The following is a 25,242-nucleotide window of genomic DNA, read 5'->3' on the forward strand; positions in this document are numbered from 1 at the left end:
CCAAGCCACTGATTGATTTGTTCAAGGATAATAAGTTCTAAGTGCTAGTCCTGAAGGTACGAGACGGATTTGTACAAGATTTTATTATCCTCGATGATGGTTTCCCACCTGAACTTGGTAGTGTCTTATTGTAAGACTACGATGTGGTCATGCTTGTCTGAGACAACGTGTTCACATGTTTGTAGCAGAACCAGCTCATATTTTGGAGCTTACTATCGTAGTTCATTAGCCGAGAATCTCCAACTTTATCTCGTCGATTTGTGTTGCAAACATTCGTTTTTCTTTCTAGACTTGAAGAGTCTAGAATATCTTGAAACTAGCCAGATCTGAATCTCAGGCAGATGTGATGGTTGGAACATTTTCCCAAGAACTATAATATTGGTCTCTTTGTAACCCGGTAAAGTGGATGTCGTGGCCAACACATCTAGCCGGAAGACCCATTATTCTAGGCTCTTGATTGAGAAAGTTGGCTACCTCCCGATAAGGATTTCGTGGGATTTACTCCCTAGTTGACCCTTATGGATTTTTGAGTTCCCGAAGTCCGACCTTTTACCTGATGTTCTAGATATCAAACCATATCTATGAGTGGATTATGCTAGCACATCAAGGAGAACATTAGAAGCGGAGTGCTAAATGTCTCTCGGTCGATCATCCAGATTTTGTTTCCTTGGCTCTGCCAAGGTGAAATCTGAGAAGGTGTTATCTCCTTTTGCGTCTGCATCGTCCATCACCATTCATCATGGTAGTAAGTTGTGTTGCCAAGATCCTTGACACGGATATTGGTAAAACCTTGATGAATATGGAAATGCTCAAGTTCTTGAGAGCATGCACAAGCACTAGGTGTTATCATCGGCACTAACTAGGATTGCTCCTAGCTTCCTCGGTTATGCTATAAATTTTCAACAGTGGACTCACTCTCTGCTGTTGAGTTTCTTCCCAGTTACTAGAATCATTCCTAGCATTTGTGTTTTGTTCCCAGCTTGCACCGTCATTGTTCCATCCTACCTTGGGTCCCATCCATCTCCGATGATAAGCAAAATCATCCATTGCTTTGTCTTCAACAAGGTAGTCCACATCATCCATTCTGGCCCGAGAATGTCATTCTTTCGGACTCCTTCAAATGATCGATTGTGATTTGCCTTAGGCTGGTATAAAGAGTTTTAATGATCTCTGAATCAAAGGTAATTCTTTTTGCCACTTAAGGGGATTGATCCTACGAGTCACCTTCCCTGAGATGTCTCGTTATGGTATCATGGCAACCCAAGTTCTCGCTACGTTGACAACCGTTCACCACCTTCTTAAGCGTGAAATTGTTGTCTACCTAGTGAACCTTCGTCATCTGCTTCACTCCATTCCTTTAGATGTGTACTTCGCGTCTCGGCTCGTGAGATGTTTCTATGTCTCATTCCGTGAGTGGATCCTGAGTTGCTCGATCTTCGAGAATATCAATCCTTGTAGAGTTTCTTTTTCCTCTTGTTGTCATGTTGGTAGGAGTTCCTGGAGCAAGACATCGAGACAATGATGGTGATCGAATCAACGTTCATTTGAAGTGCAACCTGGATCGTGAAGATCGTGTTAGCTTGTGTCCTTGTGTCTTCTTACCCTATGCTTAAATCTCGGGACGAGATTCTTGTTTAGTGGGGGTGAGTTGTCACATCCCCAGTTCAGGCCTTGCTTGTCTTTGCTTTAGCTTCCATGCATCATGTTTAAATTCTTTTGAAAACTTGAAATGGGGATGCTTAAACCCTAACACCAAATGAATTCAACTAGGGTCAAAATGAAATCTTTTTCTTTGAACTCAAAATGCCCTCTAAAAATGTTCAACATTTCTGGTTTGAGGTGGAAGCATCTACCAAAAATGGTTTATATTTTTGCAGGACATATTGGTCTCTGAATTAAATCATACTCTATTTGTATTTGGGCATTTAAATGCTATAAAATATTTCAAATGCCAAAATAATTCTGAAAATAAGTGTGGGCTATTAGAAATAATCTAAACAGAGCCCCTCATTATTTTCCAGGATTTTTAGAGATGCCTAAGTATTTTTAATAAAGCCACACAGTTACAGAAAAATAGAAAACAGAAAATAAAAGAGGAGGGAACTTACCTGGCCGCAGCCCACCTGGCAGCCCACCTGGCAGGCCCAGCACTGTGCTGGCCCATGCCAGCCAGCTGCTTCGTCCTCGCCAGGCAGGCACAGAGGTGACGCCGACGAGCGCGGGCTCGCCACGCCACCTTCCTCCTTGCCTGCCTCACCGAGGCGCCTCGAAGCCATCCTCGGCGCCGCTCTGGACCCCCTGACCCCCTCACTCTCCCGTGCCCACTCCTCGCCCCTCCCTCGCTCTCTCACGCGATGCCCGAACGCCGTCGTCGTCGCCGTTCGCCACCACCGTAGCCACTGCCTCCCCCTCGCTTCTCTGATCGGTCCAGAGGCTCCTCCTCGACCCCCTCTTTCTTCCACCCCAAGCCACACCACCGCAGGAGCCCCACATTGCATCCACGAGTCGTCTTCCCCGAGCACGGCTGCCGGAGTCCATCGACAGATTCGTCGCCTTCCAGTCGTCCCCGAGCCAGCTGAGCATGTCGTCGGCCTCACCATGAGCTCCCGGTCCTTTCCCCTTTAAGCACGTCGTCATTTTCGTTCCGTAGCCGCCGATTCCACCAGAGCCGCGAGCTCGGCCCCACCGGCCATATCGCCGCTGTGGCCAGGGCCACCGCAGCTCATACCCACGCACGTCATCGCACTCAGCTACCTCCCAAAAGGCCAACGCCGCAGCCCACAGCTCCTGCCGTGCCCCGCAGCACCCCGCGCGCACATGGCCAAACTCCGGCCGCCGCCTTTGAGCTCACCGCCGTCGATATAGGCTGCCCCCGGCTTAACTGACTGCACCATTCGACGCGCGGGATCTGCAGCGTCACGTAGATGCCCTCCGCCGGCCATTTGGTCCCCGGAGGAGGAATTCCGAATGCCTCTGCCTTCTCTGGCCTCGCCGGCGACTCGACGACGGTGGGTTTGACCCGCTGACCGTTGAGTGGGTGGGCCCAGTTTGACCCCCTGGGTCACTGACGTGTGGGCCACCCTTGTTAGTTATTACTTAGGTTAGTTTAGCGCTAATTAACCTAGATTAGTGCTTAACCTAACACTAACTAACTCTGTTTAGTTAGTTAACTAACCACTGACACGTGGGTCCCATAGGTCAGGTTTGACCTGGCCGACCCAGTTGACCGCTGACATCACAGTGACGTAATGCTGACGCAATAAGTATTTTCTGGATTTATTTTTATACAAGAAATTCCAGAAAATAACCAAAACTTCTAAAAATCATAGAAAATCAACCGTAGCTCCAAATCAAACAATTTATATATGAAAAATGATCAGAAAAATGCAATCTATCCATCTGTACCATTTTCATGCATGTTAGAACGTTTTAACCTTGCTGTTTAGGTGAAACAAGGTAATGCACTAACATAACCTCTTAAAATGGGTTTGCATTTGAATCTTTGGTTCAAATGGACTCATCTCAATCTGTTCTAGCTTGCATTAGCCCAAAACACATTCATATTGCCATGTCATAGCATGCATCATTTTGTGCATTGCATTGATCGTGTTTCTTCTCTGTTTGTCGGTGTTGTTCCCCCTCGGTAGACGTTGTACCGACGTTGTAATCGTTGACACTAATGAAGACTCAATGCTATCTTCAGAAGTGCCAGGCAAGCAAAACCCCCTTGTTCATTCCGATACAATCCTACTCTCTCGCTCCTGCTCTCTTTTGTTGCATTAGGACAACAATGATTCATCTGTTACTTGTTGCGGTAGCTGAACCCTTTATCCTCTGCATGACCTGTCATTGCCACAGTAAATAGATGAAACCCACTAGCATGAGTAGGAGTTGTTTGAGCCATGTTGTGCCAACTCATTCATGCTTGTTTGTCATGCCTGCTACTGCTTAGAGTTGAGTCAGGTCTAATTCATCGGGGATGAATCAGAGGTGTGTGAACATGTCCTACTGTGTGTGAGCTAAGTGTGTGAACACGATTTGGTAAAGGTAGCAGTGAGAGGCCATGTAGGAGTACATGGTGGATTGTCTCATTGAAGCCGTCCTTAGGAACTGAGTTTTGTGTTTGTGATCCATGATTCAGCTACTACCATGCATTGGGCCCTGAAATATGACCCCGCTCGACTTCTTAATCACCCTTGTCCTCTGTCCAGGAGTTGCAAGTAGTTTCTGGTGTTTGTAGTATGCTGGAGGCCGTGGGCAGCGCTGACCCGAGGGGTGGGCTGTGATGCGGTATGCACGTGGCACGGTGTACCGGGCGCCCGTTTGGTGTCTCGGGAACCCTGCACACATCGTTTGGGGCTGTGAGCGAAACTCCGACCGGATCTCCTCGCGGATGGAACCCGAATAGGCGATAAACCTGGAATAGAGACTTGAGTATTTAGGTAGGTAGTGGTCTACACCCACGTCGGCTTTTGCTTGAAGTCTGCCGAGCACATCTCATGTGCAGACGCTAAGCGGTGGAAACATGTATGAAGAAGTACACCCCTGCAGGGTTAACATCATCTATTCGAATAGCCGTGTCCGCGGTAAAGGACTTCTGGGTTGCCTATAGAGTTCATAGACAAATGAAAGTGGATACTCGAAAATGCGCAAGATAACTGTGAGTGCTATGGATGGCGTTCTCGTAGGGAGACGGGAGCGGATCCATAGTGGTGTATTGGTTGTTGAATATGTGGACTCGTGTGCACCACCTCAAAGAGTCGCTTGCAGTCATAGTTCAGGATAGCCACCGTGTCAAAGCTGGCTTGCTGCAGTTAAAGTCCACCTTCCCCTTTGTTGATAATGATGCATATGTAGTTAGTTCTGATGTAAGTCTTGCTGGGTACATTTGTACTCATGTTTGCCTATTTTATGTTTTTGCAGAGAGACTTCAGTCTCACTAGTAGTTCCACGTGGACTTCGATGTTTAGCTTGTTACCTCAGCTACGATCTTGTGCCCTCGGTAGGATCTTGTAGATCGTCAGGTTTCTCAGCCTTTTTCATTTGTAGACGTCTGTACTCAGACATGTTAAGCTTCCGCATGTGCTTTGACTTGTATGCTCTGAATGCTGGGTCGAGAGACCCATGTTTGTAATATCTCGCTCTTCGGAGCCTATTGAATAAATACTTGAGTTGTAGAGTCATGTTGTGATGCCATGTTGTATTTGCACATATCGAGCATATTGTGTGTATGTTATTGAAATTCTTGGTATGTGTGGGATCTGACTATCTAGTTGTTTATCGTTAGTAGTCTTTCTTACCGGGAAATGCCTTCTAGTGCTTCCACTGAGCCATGGTAGCTTGCTACTGCTCCGGAACACTTAGGTTGGCCGGCATGTGTCCTTCTTCGTTCCTGTGTCTGTCCCTACGGGGAAATGTCACGCGATGAATACCGGAGTCCTGTTAGCCCGCTACAGCCCGGTTTACCGGAGTCCTGCTAGCCCAGTGCAACAGCCTGGATTCACTCGCTGATGACCGACACGTTCGATGTTGGGTCATGTATGCATGTCCCTGTAAGTTAGTGCCACTTTGGGTTCACGACTAGCCATGTCAGCCCGGGCTCCTTGTCATATGGATGCTAGCAACACTATCATATACGTGTGCCAAAAAGCGCAAACGGTCCTGGGCAAGGTAAGGCGACACCCCTGGGAATACCGTGCGTGAGGCCGCAAAGTGATATGAGGTGTTACATGCTAGATCGATGTGCCATTGAGTCGGGGTCCTGACAGGCCGGCACTTTTTGAGCCGAAATTTTTGGAATCAAAACTTCTTGATAATCCGGCCGGAACCTTTGATAACCCGGAAATTTTTACCGGAACCTCTTGATAATCCGGCCAGAACTTTTGATAATCCGAAACTTTTCTGTAGCCTAAGTCGGAAGTCTTTGATGACTTGGATGGAACCTTTCGGCGATTCGGCTGGAACCCTTCGGTGATTCGGACCGAACTTTTCGTTGAGGCAATCGGAACTCTTTGGTGATTCAGACGGAACCTTCCATCGAGGCGGTCGGAACCTTTCGCCGATTCAAACGGAACCTTTCATCGAGGCGGTCGGAACTTTTCACCGATTCAGACGGAACCTTTCGTCGAGGCGGTCGGAACTTTTTCAGCGATTTAGACGGAACCTTTCGTCAAGGCGGTCGGAACTTTTTCGGTGAGCCAGCTGGAACTCTCCGATAAGTCGACCGGAACTTCTTCAATAAGCTGAGAGGAGCTTCTCGATCCCTGGGATAGCGCCCTTTAAGAACTCAACACCACCGTGTGCGAGCCCCACGGTGGGCGCCAACTGTCGTGGAATTAACACGTCAGATGTCCTTAGTGTCAGGACTTAGTCGCGAGGCCAACGCATCTATGTGGTAGCTTGAGAGGGGTTGATCGGGACGAGAGACGCAACACGCAAGACAAGGATTTAGACAGCTTCAGGCCCCGGAAAACATCATCCGGTAATAACCCTACATGTTGTTTGTGGCTAGGTCTCATTATGATCATGAGAAAAGTCGCCGTAAGCCGGCTCCCCTTTGTCTCTAGCCCTAGATATTGTTTCTTGTGTCTTTTGGGGAGCCTTGCCCCTCCTTATATAAGTTAGAGGGGCGGGTTACATGTGGAGTCCTAGTAGGACTAGCCTATCTTGCACTACAAGCCGGATACAAAGTCCGGGTCTTGATTCCTTGTAAGGGAGATACTCCTTACGCCTTTCCTCTTAAGCCGGCCTATCATAACGTAAGACGGCCTTCTGGGCCTTGAGCCTCCTGGGCCCCCGGGTCTTGTCGCTCCTCTGATCCGCTTGCCAGGTCACCCATAAGTCGCCAGGATCGGGCGGGTCACTTAGTGTGTCGTCCAGTCAGGGCGGGTCATTAGTGAGTCGCCAAGTCCGGCCGGGTTATACCTTGCGGCCGGGTTACACCGCGGGGTATATCCCCGGCAGTCTCCAAATCCTTCAGCAAGGCAATGACATCTTCATCACTCAAGAAAAATATCTCAAAGATTGCCTGAAGAAGTTTGGAATGCAAGACTGCAAAGGATACACGACGCCAATGCCAACCAAAAGTCATCTGGGTCCTTACGCCAATGGTGAAGAGTTCGATCAAAAGGTATATCGCTCCATGATTGGTTATTTGCTTTATTTATGTGCATCTAGGCCAGATATAATGCTTAGTGTTTGCATGTGTGCTTGATTCCAAGCGGCACCAAAGGAATCGCATCACTTAGCTGTGAATCGAATTCTTCGATATTTGGCTTACACCCCAACACTAGGATTATGGTATCCAAAGGGCTCAGAGTTTGATCTAGTTGGATTCTCAGATGCTGATTATGCTGGTGAAAAGGTTGATCGCAAGTCCACATCAGGCACATGTCACTTTCTGGGACGATCACTTGTCTGTTGGTCTTCAAAGAAGCAGAACTGTGTATCTCTCTCCACTACTGAATTTGAATACATTGCTGCTGGATCTTGCTGTGCTCAGCTTCTCTGGATGAAGCAAACTCTCAAGGACTATGGTATACACCTAAAGAATGTGCCTCTCTACTGCAACAATGAGAGTGCCATCAAGATTGCCAACAACCCAGTTCAGCACTCGAAAACAAAGCACATTGAGATTCGTCATCACTTTCTCAGAGATCATGTCATGAAGGAAGATATTGATATCATACACGTCAACATAAAGAGCAATTGGCTGATATCTTCACAACGCCCTTGGATGAGAAAAGGTTTTGCAAGTTGCGGCGTGAGCTAAATATCTTGGAATACTCAAATGTCTTGTGAATTGGACACACATCCTAACACTTATGCATTTTGATGACTTAGGTGTGCAACACACAAAGTAACGTATATCTTCAATCAATGAAGATATACACTCTAAGTGTGAATACATTAATGCGGAATTTGACTTCGGAGCGCCACGATAATTGTGCGCCGTGTCTGGGTCTAATACTTCCTATACGGTGGGTAACGCCACCACCAAACTTTTGTTTGAAGTGTTTCTCTTGGCATTATGGTTGCAAAATCTTCATAATTGATTTGTCTTTATGTGGTTGATTTGGCTTTATACAAATAGAATACTTATGTTCTGTCCTCTACAACATCCACTTATAGCTATGGTTTTGTGCTGAATCTTTTGATCTAAGTGAATGTGATCGGACCCTAACCTACCTATGCTTCTACCTCAACTCTATCTGTCCAAATCATATGCATTCTATTGAAAACTATCGATTGTCTTCACTGAGACCTTGTCGGCTGAAGTCAATCTGACAAACATTTATATCTATTTTTAATGCTCTATCTTTATTGCCTGAAATCCGAAGAATTCAGAACGACCACCCCGACAATCCAGGCGTGCGTGGGAACATGGAACAACTACCAAGGTGTTGCATGCTTGCCACGTGTCCTTCAAATGCGAATAGCCAGGGGCACCTACGTAATTGCGCTGTGCCATCTCTTTCCTTATAAATACCCATCTCATCTCGGTCAAAAATTCTTCTTCCACCTCGCCACCTCCCGAAAACCCTAGCGCCACCGCTAGCTCTCGACGATGCCAGCGACGAAGCGCTTAGCTGCCGCGACTTCTCTGACGCCGTCCTCACGCCGGCCGTGGACCTCGTCCTCTCCGCCGTTGCCGTAGGTGTCCTCCGTCGCCAAGTTAGGGCACGGAAGATCAAACTGCTCGGCCTCCAACTTTGCTCCGTCTAGCAGTTCCCCGTGTGGTAATTAAAATTCGCTTTTTATCGTCTTTTCGATCTGATAGATTCATCCTTCTTTACCAAAAGTAGTTTCTAGATCTCCAAAGTTGAATCTATCTTTTTCTGCATCTCATACTATGCCTAGTCTGTTCACTTATGCTTCTCTACAAGTTAGATTCCTCACTTATACTTATTCTTGGATTCGCACAAATCTGGAACCAACTCACATCAAATAAGTGAATGTCTTCGCGTTATGAGGTCAATGTCTTCAAATTGATTTATCTTCAAAATCTTCTGAGAATGCATATGACCTCTTCCCCTTCCCTTGTACCTCTAATGTTGTCACAGGTACATGTCCGTGGGAGAATCCCTTGGTTCTCATAGTCTGCATTAATTGTAGAGTTCTTATAGAGTCATATAAATTCTCCCGAAGCAAGTTCTTGTCTGACCAGCCGTAAGAAGCCTTTGCAAGTTCTGAAGCCTTTTAGTTTAAGCTTCATGGCTACTGAGAAACCAGCAAGAAAGGGTGGCAGAAAGCATCGTGGGAACACTTCCAACGATTTGCCTCCAGATTTGCACGAGCTGTACAAAATAGAACCAGAGGAAACCTATACAGGACGCAAGAATCGAATCCAATGGATTCGAAAGTACTGGGCTGAGGAATGGTTCAAGTATAGATTTGCCATAGAAGAGTATGCAGAAAAGAATGCCATCAAGCGACCCTGGGGAGATATACTGTACAAGAATCTTCAACCCAGGTCCCAGACTGAAGCTATTGAGCGTGTCTTCTATCCGTGCATGGTTTGCGGGCCATAGCCAGAGAATGCTAACCCCCCTTCTCTGTTGTGGTGCCGTGAAGATCATCTATTCAAGCGCAACTACCAGTTCACAAAAGACTCTGCTGTGGAGAATAAGAAGGCATTCGGACTTGACTTCAACCCAGGTCCGTCCTCTCCACGGGAAGATGGCACCTGTGAAGCCAATGAAAACAGGATCGGCCCCTTCTACAACTTCGAAGGCCTCCTGTCGCACATTGTCGTTCATGGTGCAAAAGTAGATCATTCTGGTGATGATGCTGACTCTGAAGATGCACCAGCTCCTCCTCCTAAACCGCAGAAGCAGAAGAAAGCTAAGGATTCCAAACCAACTGCTACACCAAAAGCTTCTCGAGTGAAGCCATTGGAAACTGCCCCTCCTGCTCCAAGTAAAACCTCTGAAGATCAATCTCGTGTCTCCAAATGGATCGAGAAGCCTCAGAAGAGAACTGCTCAGAGGACAAGTCAAGCACTGACACCAGCTGCCGTTCTAAGGAACGAATCTGAAGTTATTGATCTGTCGTCAGATGACGAGTTTGGTGAGGATGCTCTTGAGCAGCTGATAAAGAGCAAGCAAGAGGCGGAGATCTTCAATGATCTGCCCCTCTTCAATGTAAACATTCTGAATAACTTCATTGATGAGTGGTTTTACAACCCAGATCTCAGCTTTGATGATCTTCAGCTTCCGATTGGCATCAGCGTTGCCTTCCAAGGCGCCATTGCTCCTGAGCTGGCTCTGTCTCAGAAGATTGTCGAACTCAAAAACAAAATTGATTTTGAAAAGGAACAGTTCAAGAAGCATGTGGCAAAGGTCAGTGTGTCTGATGTTTAGAAGTTCAAACTAATGCCAAATGACCTCAAGGAGGCGTTTCACAAGAAGCATGAAGAAGCCAAAGGCTCAAGAGAACGCATGAAGAATCTTGCTGCCAAGTGTGTTCAAGCTTACAATGAAGCTGAAAAGCAAAGGCTCTTGGGCATCCAGGCATTGACCCCAAGATGGCTGCCAAGAAGAAGTCTGTTGTGGCCCCAACTGAAGCTCCACGGCAGGAAGAACCTCACATTGTCTTCCCTGCCAGCATGACAGGCTCGAAGCCTAAGGTCCCCAGAGCAGCTTCAAAACAGAAGAAAACCAGGGCCGCTGAAGCCGAAGCGAGAAAGCGTAAAACCAAGAACACCATTGATGATGCACCACCCCCAAGAAGACGAAAACCACGAAGAGAGATCGGGCTGCTCCCAAAGAGCCCCTTGTTGTCAAGCCCATTGCTTTTGCTCCCCCTCCATCTGAAAATCAAGAGCGCCAGTTGATTGTTCATGAGCCTGCTTCCATAGAGGCTCCTGAAGCTCAAGAATTTCCAGTCGTTGACCCCATCGCGACTGAAGACATTGGTCCTCAAGACAATGTAGAAGATGATGAAGTCCTTCCTTAGATTGAGCGCACCATGGTATCATCGCCTGTTCACACGAACAACGAACCCATCAGTGTTGGTCGTCCTTTGACGCCAATCACACAGGATGCCTCATGGGTTGATCGCCCCCAACCAGCAACCCCAGTTCAAGACTCACCAAGTACACCCCATCCTTCACCAACGCAAGTTCCCAGCCCAATTGTCAATGATGACAATTACATGGAGACCACACCATCACCGAAAGCATCGCCCGTGTTTGAACGGCTTCACAAAGGCCAGAGGCCATCGGTCTCCATGACGACCATCACAGAAGAGGCCATCGGTCCAGTTCAGTGGCACGTCAAGTGTTCCCTGAAGATAATCCTTCTGTGACGGTTCCTATGTCCGAAGCTAATGCTTCTGAAGAGATTCCGGCTACAGCAGCCGATGAAAGACAAGAAGAACGTGTTGCCACACCCCCGACCAATCAAGAAGAAGGTATTCTCGAGGAGAATGTGTCCATGCCCGACCGTCCAGCTACTCAAGTGGAGGTTGAAAATCCTGAGGCGGCCACCAACAACACTACTGACGCTAATGACGAGGTCATGGCTGAAGATAATGTGGCGCCTACAGTCAATATTGCGAATGAAGCCAATGTTGCACCTGCAACCAATGTGCAGCCTGACTCCTCTGCTAATGCCTCTACTCCTGTACCGCCACCAAGGCCACACACTATTGAGCATGCATTCTATCAAGGCGAACTTGTTCCTGTCAGATGGCCCATTCTGATTCCTCCGCCTTCTCCCGGTCCCCGGTTTGATTATCATGTGGAGCACAGGCCTCAGGTTTAGAAGACAAAGCCCGGGTTGCCAAGGTTTCCAGGTACTTCATCTGCACCAGGATCATTCAATGTAAATGGCTTCATTGCACACACCACCTTCTTTGACAGTGACAAGAACCCATACTCCAAGCCAAGAATATCATCTGATAGGTTCTGGAGTTATCAGCAACGCAACTCTTACTCTTGCATTCTGTACAACCAAGGGCGCATATTTCCTCATATGCGTCTAGATTCCGAAGCTATTGCTGGCCTGCCATGCCTAGAAGAAGCACTTGAATGTTTTCGAGATGCAGGCCTGCTGCAGTTTGTCACTGATAAGGAGCATTGGAATGGAGAGCTTCTGCTCCGGTTTTATGCCACTCTCCACATTCGCGGCTACAACGGGGATCCGGAGACATGGGTCCTTGAGTGGATGACAGGCAATGTCCATCATGAAGCCAAAGCCTTTGACCTCATTGAGCTTACCGGCCTGTCCACTCCCGGTGAACTCTATGAACCTGGTTGTCAGCTTCACCGCGATGCATTGGAGAGCATCTTTTAGAAGCCAGAGCCCAACATGAGCCAAATGCTGAGCATGATGAAGCCACTACCACAGGATGCTGAATATCCCAAGGAATTCTTTGTTGAAGACCTAGAGTATCTGCCCCGCACCATCTATCACATCATTAGGCGAACTCTATGCCCCATCAAAGGGCATTCCTCTTCAGCAAGGCTTGAAGGTGCAATGAAGACATTGGTCTTCTACATTCTCAATGGAAAAAGCTTCAATGCTCAGGACTTCTTCATTCGACAGTTTGCTGCATCTGGCTCTGACATCTTTGGTCTAAAATTTTATGATCCTTGGGTTATGCGACTGATCAAGCTTCATTCTGTTGTTGACTATCAGCCCTCTAGACGCAACCATCTTATATTCCTGCCAGAGGTTGATATGTCAGTCGAAGCCATCTACCAAGAGCCTGCCAAGGAGGCTATACATCTTCACAATGTCGATCGTTAGAGTTTCAGTAAGCATGTTGAAGGTGTTCAGGCTGCTTCTCGTGTCTATCCATTGGCCGGCAACACTCGTCGTGCATGTACTGAAGCCACAGAAAGCACCATTGCTCCAAGGACTCGCAAGCGATCCGGTGTGCTCAATGACCGAGAGCTTCTTGTGGCCTTGCATCATAAAAAAGACAAGCATCATTTCTGGCTGAAACGTCAAATGCAAAGCCTCTTGGTGGATGTCAATCGCATTTGCAATCTTGCCACCAAGAACGCCTTTGTCACTCATGAAACCTGTCGGAGGACTTGGAAGAGTTTGACATTGCTCAGTATTGAAGCTGATCTCCAAGACGATGGCTTCACCGAAAGATTCAAGTTTGACTCCACTCCTCCCAGGAATGATGTTTTATGTCGAACCCCGTATCTTGAAGATTCAGAGTACTCTTCGTCCACAGCCACGATAAATGCCAGAGTTATTGATGAAGCCGATGATGCAACTTCACCACCTCCAACATCAGCGCGTATCGACACTGCACCAAGTTCTTCTACACCACCAAAGCTCAACGATGACCCTGCTGCTTCACCTACTCCTCATGGGAACGAGTAGCGACTATGTCTTCAAACCTTTTTGGTCCTTACTGACAAAAGGGGGAGAAGCATAAGTTGATAGTCTTCAAGCGGGTCCATATGGGTGGTCACTATAATTTTGCCTAGTGTTTACAACTCTCGTTTTGATACATTTGGTTCTTTGAGTTGTAACACTTAAACTCGATGGTTGTCTGCTACTTTTTACTACTATTCTGTGATGCGATGATAAATTCCGCATGTGCTATGATAAATCCCACATGAATTCATTTCGCAGACATCCATCTTTCATTATGCATGTCATTATTCCTGTATATCTTTTCATGCATAATGTATTGCCTTCATATGGTGAGGAGGATCTCCACAAGTACAAGCTGCCATGTGCATTTGTAGTCCAACGCAAAACATTTATATGCACATCTTCAGGGGGAGCATTTTGCCACTTATGAAGACAATGCCTTAATCCTTTACAATTTCACATACTTTTATCCCCGTTGAAAACTTCAATCAGTCTGTCATCAATCACCAAAAAGGGGGAGATTGTAAGTGCATCTAGTGCCATCCCTAGTTGGTTTTGGAGTATTGACGACAAAGCTGGTTGAGGGACTAATGTGTTTGTGAGAATTGTTGGATAACACAGGTAGTAGTCCCTCATTGATTCGGTTTACCTACTGGAGATGACCCCTAAAATGTGTGAAGACATTGAAGACAATGGTGGTCTGTGAAGCTAATCACGTTGAAGACTATGACATGAGAAGACAATGTCTGAAGACTATGGAGCGCGAAGACTTAGCTATTTCATTGTTTCTTTTCTTCTTTGTTGAGTCATAGGAACCACCGCACTGTTAAGTGGGGTCCAAGTGAACAAAGTCAGAGTGACTGAAGTGATGCTCAACCAAATCCTATGTCTTCGATCGAAGACAATGAGAGCAAATCTTATCCAGAGTCGGATGAGTCAGCTTTACTTGTAGCCCAAGTCAAGCTGCCGCATGTGTTTGAAATCTAACCGTTGCGACATGTGTCAGTTCCTTAGTGACCCAGGGTCATTTCGAACAAATCAGGTCGGGTTGCCGAGTGGCTATAAATAGCCCACCCCCTACATCATAAATTGGTGGCTCCTCGGAGTTAGATGCGGCTTTTGTCGTTTGAGAGCAACCCACCTCCGAAGCTTTTGAGAGAGAATCCTTGCGAGGACAAAGCCCAAACCACCCAGAGCCCAAAGAGTGTTTGGCATCACTTAAGTCTTTATGTCCGCGTGATCTGAAGACTTATTTCACTTGAGGACTGTGAATCCTCTAGCCGGTTAGGCGTCACGTTCTGAGCATCCAAGAGTCATTGTGGATTGCCAGTGAACGAAGTCTGTGAAGGTTTGGGAGTCTACCTTGAAGACTTAGCAGAGTAATTGGGCGGGGACTGAGAGTCCTTAGCTCAAGGGGAATAAGGTGAAGACGCGGTCTTCTGAGTTGAATCTCAGCCTCCATAACCAGACGTACAGTTGTCACAGCAACTGGAACTGGTCGAACAAACCCCTGTCCTTCTGAAGTCACTGGTTCTATTTCTCACTTCTCTTTGCTTACAGTTTGTCTTCGTGAAGTCATTGCCTTCTTGCATAATTTGTTTGGCTTCACTGTGTGACTACTTGTCTTGATTGGCTTCATACTATCTTCCACCCTGATCTTTACTACCTAGCCGCTAATAGTCTTCGTGTTTTCACTTCATTGAATACTTGACTATGGCTTGTCTAGTGTAGTCTACCTTCTGCTGTATATGAATAGTGTTGTTTCTACTGTTTGTCTTCGAAACTGCCATGTTTTGAAGACTTTCATTAAAATCGCCTATTCACCCCCCTCTAGTCGATAACTAGCCCTTTCAGTAACTAACCCCTCTACTGATGATGCCACTACTATTTCTGATGAGAATGCTAGGCTGAAGACATTGCTTGAGTCTGACATGTACAAAAGCCTCAAAGGGCATCAAACCTTGTGCAATGTCCTCAAGAAACAGAATCTGAACCGAAACCCTAGGAAAGAGGGTGTTGGGTTCAAGAGGAAAATGAACATTGATGGTTCATACTGGACGCCTGAGCAGTATCCTAGAACCACCTGGGTTGCTGCTAAGGATCTTTCAGTGGACCCATCCACTCTATCTGGCTTCACTTGTGCTAACCCAATTATCAGTGATGAATCCTTTGATGCAAATTATAAACTGTTTAAGAATCAGAATGGTGAAGTGTTTGCCAGGTACAATGGTACTAACTGCAGGAACAGGTCACCCTAGAAGAAGATCTCGGTGCCCAAAAGCTGTCTTGAGAAGCTTCCCATGAATGTCATCATGACACCACCTGGGAAGAAGACAAACCCCCGACCAATGGCATCATATGGTCCAAAGGCTTCATACAGACAGAGGACCACTCATGGTCACCCTAACGCCAATGTTTTGTAGGAGAACCGTTATGAGACTCATGAATATGAGCGTGTTTCTTCTAACCGCTATGTTCAGAAAACTAAGAACTTTTCTGCATATTCTTATGAGTACTATTCTCCTCCTGCGAAGCTATTTGCTAGGGCTCCCAAGCCAAAGTTCTCAGATGCTCCACTTAGACTCATTGCTTCTAAGCCACCCCTGAAGATGTGGGTGGTTAAGAAGAATTAACTTCTCTTGCAGGGAAAGGTCACCAGCCGGAAAGCAAAATCTTCTGACGACAATGCTGGAGACCTAAAACATCTTGTGGGACGCAAGATTGAATGCTCCAATGGTCTTATCATGTATATCGTCCCATGGTTCCTGAACGAGCATCCTATCATGCCTAATCAGAATTTACACTTTGATAATATGCTTGTTCGCTACATGTTTATGCTTCACAATACTCTTGGTGAAGCCTATTCCGCTAACTGCACTGTAGGGTACAACTCTAAAAGCCACTGAATGGATCATGGACAACAGCTGCACCAACCAGATGACTGGTGATCGAAGTCTTCTTATGGATTCAACCCTATGTCCATCTACTAAGAGCCACATCACATTCTCTAACACTGGTAAAAGAAAGGTATTGGGTCTTGGTAGAGTTGCTATGTCAAAGGATCAACACATGGATAAAGTGATGCTTGTTGAATCCCTTGGATACAACTTAATATCGGTGTCAATGCTCTGTGATCTAAACATGATTGTGATATTTGGAAAATATTGTTGTCTTGTACTAATGGAAACTGACAAATCTCTAGTCTTCGAAGGCTATCGAAGAGGTGATCTATATATGGTAGATTTCTCAGCAGGACCACAGCTTGCTGTATGTCTTCTAGCAAAGGCTTCAGAATGCTGGCTATGGCATCGACGGCTAGGACATGCGGGCATGATGAACCTGTACAGTCTCACAAAGAAGATTCACATCATTGGCATCGAGGGCGTCAAAAGTTCAAGAAGGATCATCTATGTGGTGCATGTGAAGCTGGAAAGATGACTAGAGCCAAACATCCCTTGAAGACAATCATGACTACCTCATGTCCCTTCGAGCTTCTTCACATGGACCTATTTGGCCTTACTCACTACTCTACCCTTACTACTACTGCACATCTCTATGGCTTCGTTATTGTTGATGGTTACTCAAGATACACCTGGGTGCACATAATTCTCTATAAGACTGAAGTGCATGATGTCTTCAGACGCTTCACAAATCGGGCCATAACGAATTATGGCATCAAGATCAAGCACATCTGGAGTGACAACGGCACTGAGTTCAAGAACACTGGCCTTGACATTTATCTTGATACTTTGGGCATCACACATGAGTTCTCTGCTCCTTACACACCTCAGCAGAATGGCATCATGGAGCGCAAGAACAAAACACTCATTGAGATGGCACGGATGATGCTCGATGAGTACAAGACTCCAAGAAAATTCTGGCCCAAAGCCATTGACACTGCCTGCCACATCATCAACAGAGTATATCTTCACAAGTTCTTCAAGAAGACATCTTATGAACTTCTGACTGGTAAGAAGCCAAACATCAGTTACTTCAAAGTCTTTGGTGCTAGGTGCTGGATCAAGGATCCACATCACACTTCTAAATTCGCATCGAAAGCACATGAATGTTTTATGCTTGGTTACAGAAATGACTCGCACACCTACAGAGTCTTCAACCGCTTTCACTACAAAGTGGTTGAAACTATAGATGTGCGGTTTGATGAGACTAATGGATCGCAAAGAGATCACCTGCCAAATGTGCTAGATGAAGCTACACCAGGTGGAGCTATCAAGTTGATGGGTACTGAAGAAATCATACCCGCCGAGGAACAGGCTGAGGATGAGATCATCATTTATGCACATAATCAACCTGGAGACAATGCTCAGTCTGAAGCGAATGCTGAAGATGAAGACAATAGTCAGTCTGATGAAAATCTTCGTCCATCTCATCCACGTGTCGCCAATGAAGTCCAGATTGAGAAGATCATTGATAGCATCAATGCTCCTGGCCCTCTCACTCGATCAAGAGCTACACAACTAGCAAACTTCTGTGGTCACTTTGCTTTTGTCTCTATATCTGAACCCAAGAAAGTTGAAGAAGACTTCATGGAACCTGAATGGATTCAAGCTATGCAAGAAGAGCTTCCACAATTTGAGCCGAATAATGTCTGGGAGCTTGTCAAACGTCCTGATCCTCACAAGCACAATGTCATTGGCATGAAATGGATCTATCGCAACAAGCAAGATGAACCTTGACAAGTTGTCAGAAACAACGCTCGCCTCGTTGCTCAAGGTTACACACAAATGGAAGCAATCGACTTCGATGAAACCTTTGCTCCTATGGCTAGGCTTGAAGCCATTCGTATATTGCTGGCCTATGCTAACCATCACAACATTCTTCTGTACCAAATAGATGTGAAGAGTGCCTTTCTCAACGGCAAAATCGAAGAAGAAGTATATGTCGCTCAACCGCCTGGTTTTGAAGATCCTAAGCATCCTGATATGGTGTACAAGCTCAACAAGGCATTGTATGGCCTCAAAAAAGCACCTCGCGCTTGGTATGACACACTCAAGGAATTCCTAAAGAGCAAAGGCTTCAAACCTGGTTCACTACATCCCACTCTCTTGACGAAGACATATGATGGTGAACTGTTTGTGTGTCAAATATATGTGGGTGACATTATCTTTTGTTGCACGGAAAAGAGATACAGTGATGAGTTTGGATACATGATGCAAGAGCAATATCAGATGTCTATGATGGGGGAACTAAAATTCTTCCTTGGTCTTCAAATCCGTCAACAGCGCAATGGCATCCTTATATCGCAAGAAAAATACCTCAAAGATTGCCTGAAAAAGTTTGGAATGGAAGACTGCGAAGGGTACACAATGCCAATGCCAACCAAAAATCATCTCGGCCCTGACGACAATGGTAAAGAGTTTGATCAAAAGGTATACCGCTCCATGATTGGTTCTTTGCTATATTTATGTGCAGGTAGGCCTGATATTATTCTTAGCCTTTGCATGTGTGCCCGATTCCAAGCGGCACCAAAGGAACACATCACCTTGTGGTGAAGCGAATTCTTTGATATTTGGCTCACACCCCAACACTAGGATTATGGTATCCAAAGGGCTCAACGCTTGACCTAATTGGATATTCTGATGTTGATTATGCTTGTCAGGTTGACCGCAAGTCCACATCAGGCACATGTCACTTTCTTGGACGATCTCTTGTCTATTGGTCTTCAAAGAAGCAGAACTGCGTATCACTCTCCATCGCTGAATCTGAATACATTGCTGCTGGATCTTGTTGTGCTCAGCTTCTCTGGATGAAACAAACTCTCAAGGACTACGGCATCAACACGAAGAATGTGCCACTCTTCTGTGACAATGAAAGCGCCATCAAGCTTTCCAAGAATCTAGTTCAGCACTCGAAGACAAAGCACATTGAGATTCGTCATCACTTTCTCAAAGATCATGTCAACAAGGAAGACATTGATATCATTCACGTCAACACTGAAGAGCAACTGGCAGGTATCTTCACTAAGCCCTTGGATGATAAGAGGTTTTGCAAGCTGCGGTGTGAGCTAAATATCTTAGAATCCTCAAATGTCCAGTGAATGGACACACATCCTAATGCTTATGCATGTTGATGACTTAGATGTGCAACACACGAAGTAACGTATTTCTTCAATCAATAAAGACTTACCCTCTGAGTGTGAATACATTAATGTGGAATTTGATTTCAAAGCACAACGATAATTGTGCACCGTGTCCGGGTCTAATACTTCCTACACGGTGGGTAACACCACCACCACACTTTCTTGAAGTTTTTCATTTGGCGTCATCACTGCATTATCTTCGCATTTGGATTGTCTTGAACATTGGTTTATCTTCAAAATCTATATCTTCACTATTTTGATTTATCTTCAATGCTACTACATATATATGTGTTCTGTCCTCTACAGTATTCACTTATAGCTATGTCTTCGTGTTATTATTTCTGACCTAAGTGAATGTGATCGGACCCTAATCCCTTTTGTGCTACGATACATCCATTTTGCGTCATGCTTTTATATCAATATTTATTGCATTATGGGATGTTATTACACATTATATCTCAATACTTATGGCTATTCTCTCTTATTTTACAAGGTTTACCATGAAGAGGGGGGATGCGGGCAGCTGGAATTCTGGCTGGAAAAGGAGCAAACATTGGAAACCTATTCTGCACTGCTCCAAAAGTCCTAAAACTCCACGAAACATATTTTTGGATTTATTAAGAATTATTGAGCGAAAGAAATACATCAGGGGGCCCACACCCTGGCCAGGAGGGTGGGGGCGCACCCCCTCCTACTGGGCGCGCCCCCTGTCTCCTGGGCCCCCTGGTGGCCCTCCGGTGTTCATCTTTCGCAATATGAAGGCTTTTACCCTGGAAAAAATCATGGGCAAGCTTACGGGACGGAACTCCGCCGCCATGAGGCAGAACCTTGGCGGAACCAATCTAGGGCTCTGGCGGAGCTATCCTGCCGGGGACACTTCCCTCCGGGAGGGGGAAATCATCACCAACGATCCTCTCATCGGGAGGGGGTCAATCTCCATCAACATCTTCACCAGCACCATCTCCTCTCCAAACCCTAGTTCATCTCTTGTATCCAATCTTGTATCCAAAACCACAAATTGGTACCTGTGGGTTGCTAGTAGTGTTGATTACTCCTTGTAGTTGATGCTAATTGGTTTACTTGGTGGAAGATCATATGTTCAGATCCTTTATGCACATTATTACTCCTCTGATTATGAACATGAATATTCTTTGTGACTAATTATGTTTGTTCCTGAGGACATGGGTGAAGTCTTGCTATTAGTAGTCATGTGAATTTGGTATTCGTTTGATATTTTGATGAGATGTATGTTGTCTTTTCCTCTAGTGGTGTTATGTGAACGTCGACTACATGACACTTCACCATTATTTGGGCCTAGAGGAAGGCATAGGGAAGTAATAAGTAGATGATGGGTTGCTAGAGTGACAGAAGCTTAAACCCTAGTTTATGTGTTGCTTCGGTAGGGGCTGATTTGGATCCATATGTTTAATGTTGTGGTTAGGTTTACCTTAATACTTCTTTTGTAGTTGCGGACACTTGCAATAGGGGTTAATCATAAGTGGGATGCTTGTCCAAGTAAGGGCAGTACCCAAGCACCGGTCCACCCACATATCAAATTATCAAAGTACCGAACACGAATCATATGAACGTGATGAAAACTAGCTTGACGATAATTCCCATGTGTCCTCGGGAGCTCCTTTCTCATTATTAGAAATTGTCCAGGCTTATCCTTTGCTCCATAAAGGATTGGTCCACCTTTCTGCATTTTATTTACTTTGTTTACTTCTTACTTGTTACTATTTATCTTATCACAAAACTATCTATCACCTACAATTTCAGTGCTTGCAGAGAAAACCTTACTGAAAACCGCTTATCATTTCCTTCTGCTCCTCGTTGGGTTCGACACTATTACTTATTTAAAGGACTACGATAGATCCCCTACACTTGTGGGTCGTCAAGATTCTTTTCTGGGTGTTGCCGGGGAGTGTAGCACTTTTGGTGAGTGGAACTTGGTAAGGAAACATTTATTTAGTGTGCTGAAATTTTCTGTTACTTGTCACTATGGAAACTAATCCTTTGAGGGGCTTGTTTGGGGTATATTCACCCCAACCAGAAGAGCAAAGAGTTGCTCCTCAACCTACTGAACTTTATGAAAATATTTACTTTGAGATTCCTTGGGGTATGATAGAGAAACTGCTAGCTAATCCATTTACACGAGACGGAACATTGCATCCCGATTTACACCTTATCTTTGTGGATGAAGTTTGTGGATTATTTAAGCTTGTAGGTATTCCCGATGATGTTGTCAAAAGGAAGGTCTTCCCTTTATCTTTGAAGGGAGATGCATTGACATGGTATAGGCTATGTGATGATACGAGATCTTGGAATTATAAGCGATTGAAGTTAGAATTTCACCAGAAGTTCTATCCTATGCATCTTGTTCATCGTAATCGTAATTACATGTATAATTTCTGGCCTCGCGAAGGAGAAAGCATCGCTCAAGCTTGGGGGAGGCTTAAGTCAATGTTATATTCATGCCCCAATCATGAGCTCTCCCGGGAAATGATTATTTAAAAAATTTATGCTCGACTTTCTCTTAATAATCGCAACCTGCTCGATACTTCCTGTGCTAGTTCTTATATCCTGAAGACTATTGATTTCAAATGGGACTTATTGGAAAGAATTAAACACAACTCTGAAGATTTGGGTTCCGACGATGGTAAGGAGTCAGGTATGACACCTAAGTTCGATTGTGTTAAATCTTTTATGGATACCGATGCTTTTCGTGGATTTAGCGCTAAGTATGGACTTGACTCTGAGATAGTAGGTTCTTTCGGTGAATCTTTTGCTACTCACGTTGATCTCCCTAAAGAGAAGTGGTTTAAATATAATCCTTCTGTTGAAGTGAAAGTAGTTGCACCTATTACAGTTGAAGAAAAGACTATCACCTATAGTGATCCTATTGTTCCTACTACTTATGTTGAGAAACCCCCATTCCCTGTTAGGATAAAAGATCATGCTAAAACTTCGGCTGTTGTTCGTAAGAGTAATACTAGGACTTATACACCTCCTGAGCAAATCAATGTTAAACCTAGTATTACTATGGTTAAAGATCGCTTAGATGATGATTTAGATGGCATGTTATTTATTTCTGTGATGAAACTGCTAATATTGCTAGACCAGATACTAAGATACATAGACCTGTCATAGGCATGCCTGTTATTTCCGTTAAAATAGGAGATCATTGTTATCATGGTTTATATGATATGGGTGCTAATGCTAGTGCGATACCTTATGATTTATATAAAGAAATTATGCATGACATTGCACCCGTTGAATTAGAAGACATTGATGTTACTATTAAGCTTGCTATAGGGATACCATTAAACCAGTTGGGATTGTTAGAGATGTTGAAGTTTTGTGTGGGAAAGTTAAATACCCTGTTGATTTTCTTGTTCTTGCTTCCCCACAAGATTGCTTCTGTCCAATTATTTTTGGTAAACCCTTCTTGCATACAGCTAGTGCTAAGATTGATTGTGAAAAAGATACTGTCACCATTGGCTTAGATGGTATGTCTCATGAGTTTAATTTTGCTAAATTTTGTAGACAACCTCGTGATAGGGAACCACCTAGTAAGGATGAGATTATTGGTCTTTCTTCCATTGTTGTGCCTCCTACTGATCCATTAGAAAAATATTTGCTAGACCATGAAAATGATATGTTTATGAAGGAAAGAGGGGAAATAGATGAAGTATTCCTTAAAAAGGAACCTGTACTGAAACACAATCTTCCTGTTGAAATTCTTGGGGATCCCCCTCCACCCAAGGGTGATCTCGTGTTTGAACTCAAACCTTTACCTGATAATCTTAAGTATGCTTATCTTGATAAAAAGAAAATATATCCTGTTATTATTAGTGCTAACCTTTCAGAGCAAGAAGAAGAAAGATTATTGAAAACTCTGAAGAAGCACCGAGCTGCTATTGGATATACTCTGGATGATCTTAAGGGCGTTAGCCCCACGTTATGCCAACACAAAATTAAGTTGGAGGACGATGCCAAACCAGTTAGAGATCCTCAACGACGACTAAATCCCAAGATGAAAGAAGTGGTAAGAAAGGAGATACTAAAGCTCCTGGAGGCAGGTATAATTTATCTCGTTGCTGATAGTGATTGGGTAAGCCTGTCCATTGTGTTCCTAAAAAGGGAGGTATTACCGTTGTTCCTAATGATAAAGATGAATTGATCCCGCAAAGAATTATTACAGGTTATAGGATGGTAATTGATTTTCATAAATTAAATAAGGCTACTAAGAAAGATCATTACCCTTTACCTTTTATTGATCAAATGCTAGAAAGACTATCCAAACACACACATTTTTTCTTTCTAGATGGTTATTCTGGTTTCTCTCAAATACATGTGTCAGCGGGAGATCAATCAAAAACTACTTTTACTTGCCCTTTCGGTACTTTTGCTTATAGACGTATGCCTTTTGGTTTATGTAATGCACCTGCTACCTTTCAAAGATGCATGATGGCTATATTCTCTAATTTTTGTGAAAAGATTTGTGAGGTATTCATGGATGACTTCTCCGTTTATGGATCCTCCTTTGATAATTGTTTGAGCAACCTTGATCGAGTTTTGTAGAGATGCGAAGACACTAGTCTCGTTCTGAATTGGGAAAAGTGTCACTTTATGGTTAATGAAGGCATTGTCTTGGGGCATAGGATTTTTGAGAGAGGTATTGAAGTTGACAAAGCCAAAGTTGATGCTATTGAAAAGATGCCATGCCCCAAGGACATAAAAGGTATAAGAAGTTTCCTCGTCATGCCGGTTTTTATAGGAGGTTCATTAATGACTTTCCTAAAATCTCTAGGCTGCTGACTAATTTATTGCAAAAAGATATTCCTTTTGTCTTTGATGAGGATTGTGTAGAAACATTTGAAATACTTAAGAAAGCTTTGATCACTGCTCCTATTTTCCAGCCACCTGATTGGAATTTACCTTTTGAAATTATGTGTGATGCTAGTGATTATGTTGTAGGTGTTGTTCTAGGGCAAAGAGTTGATAAGAAATTGAATGTTATCCAGTATGCTAGTAAGACTCTTGATACTGCCCAAAGAAATTATGCTACTACTGAAAAAGAATTCTTAGCAGTTGTGTTTGCATGTGATAAGTTTAGACCTTATATTGTTGATGAAGGAAATATGCCCTAGAGGCAATAATAAAGTTATTATTTATTTCCTCATACCATGATAAATGTTTATTATTCATGCTAGAATTGTATTAACCGGAAACATGATACATGTGTGAATACATAGACAAACATATAGTCACTAGTATGCCTCTACTTGACTAGCTCATTAATCAAAGATGGTTATGTTTCCTAACCATAGACATGTGTTGTCATTTGATTAATGGGATCACATCATTAGAAGAATGATGTGATTGACATGACCCATTCCGTTAGCCTAGCACTTGATCGTTTAGTATACTGCTATTGCTTTCTTCATGACTTATACATGTTCCTGTAACTATGAGAAATATGCAACTCCCGTTTACCGGAGGAACACTTTGGGTACTACCAAACGTCACAACGTAACTGGATGATTATAAAGGAGTACTACATGTGTCTCCGAAGGTACATGTTGAGTTGGCGTATTTCGAGATTAGGTTTTGTCACTCCGATTGTCGGAGAGGTATCTCTGGGCCCTCTCGGTAATGCACATCATTATAAGCCTTGCAAGCAATGTGACCAAATGAGTTGGTTACGGGATGATGCATTACGGAACGAGTAAATAGACTTGCCGGTAACGAGATTGAACTAGGTATTGGATACCGACGATCAAATCTCGGGCAAGTAAC

Source organism: Triticum aestivum, chromosome 6B (genome assembly GCF_018294505.1).
Source record: "Triticum aestivum cultivar Chinese Spring chromosome 6B, IWGSC CS RefSeq v2.1, whole genome shotgun sequence".
NCBI lineage: Eukaryota > Viridiplantae > Streptophyta > Magnoliopsida > Poales > Poaceae > Triticum > Triticum aestivum.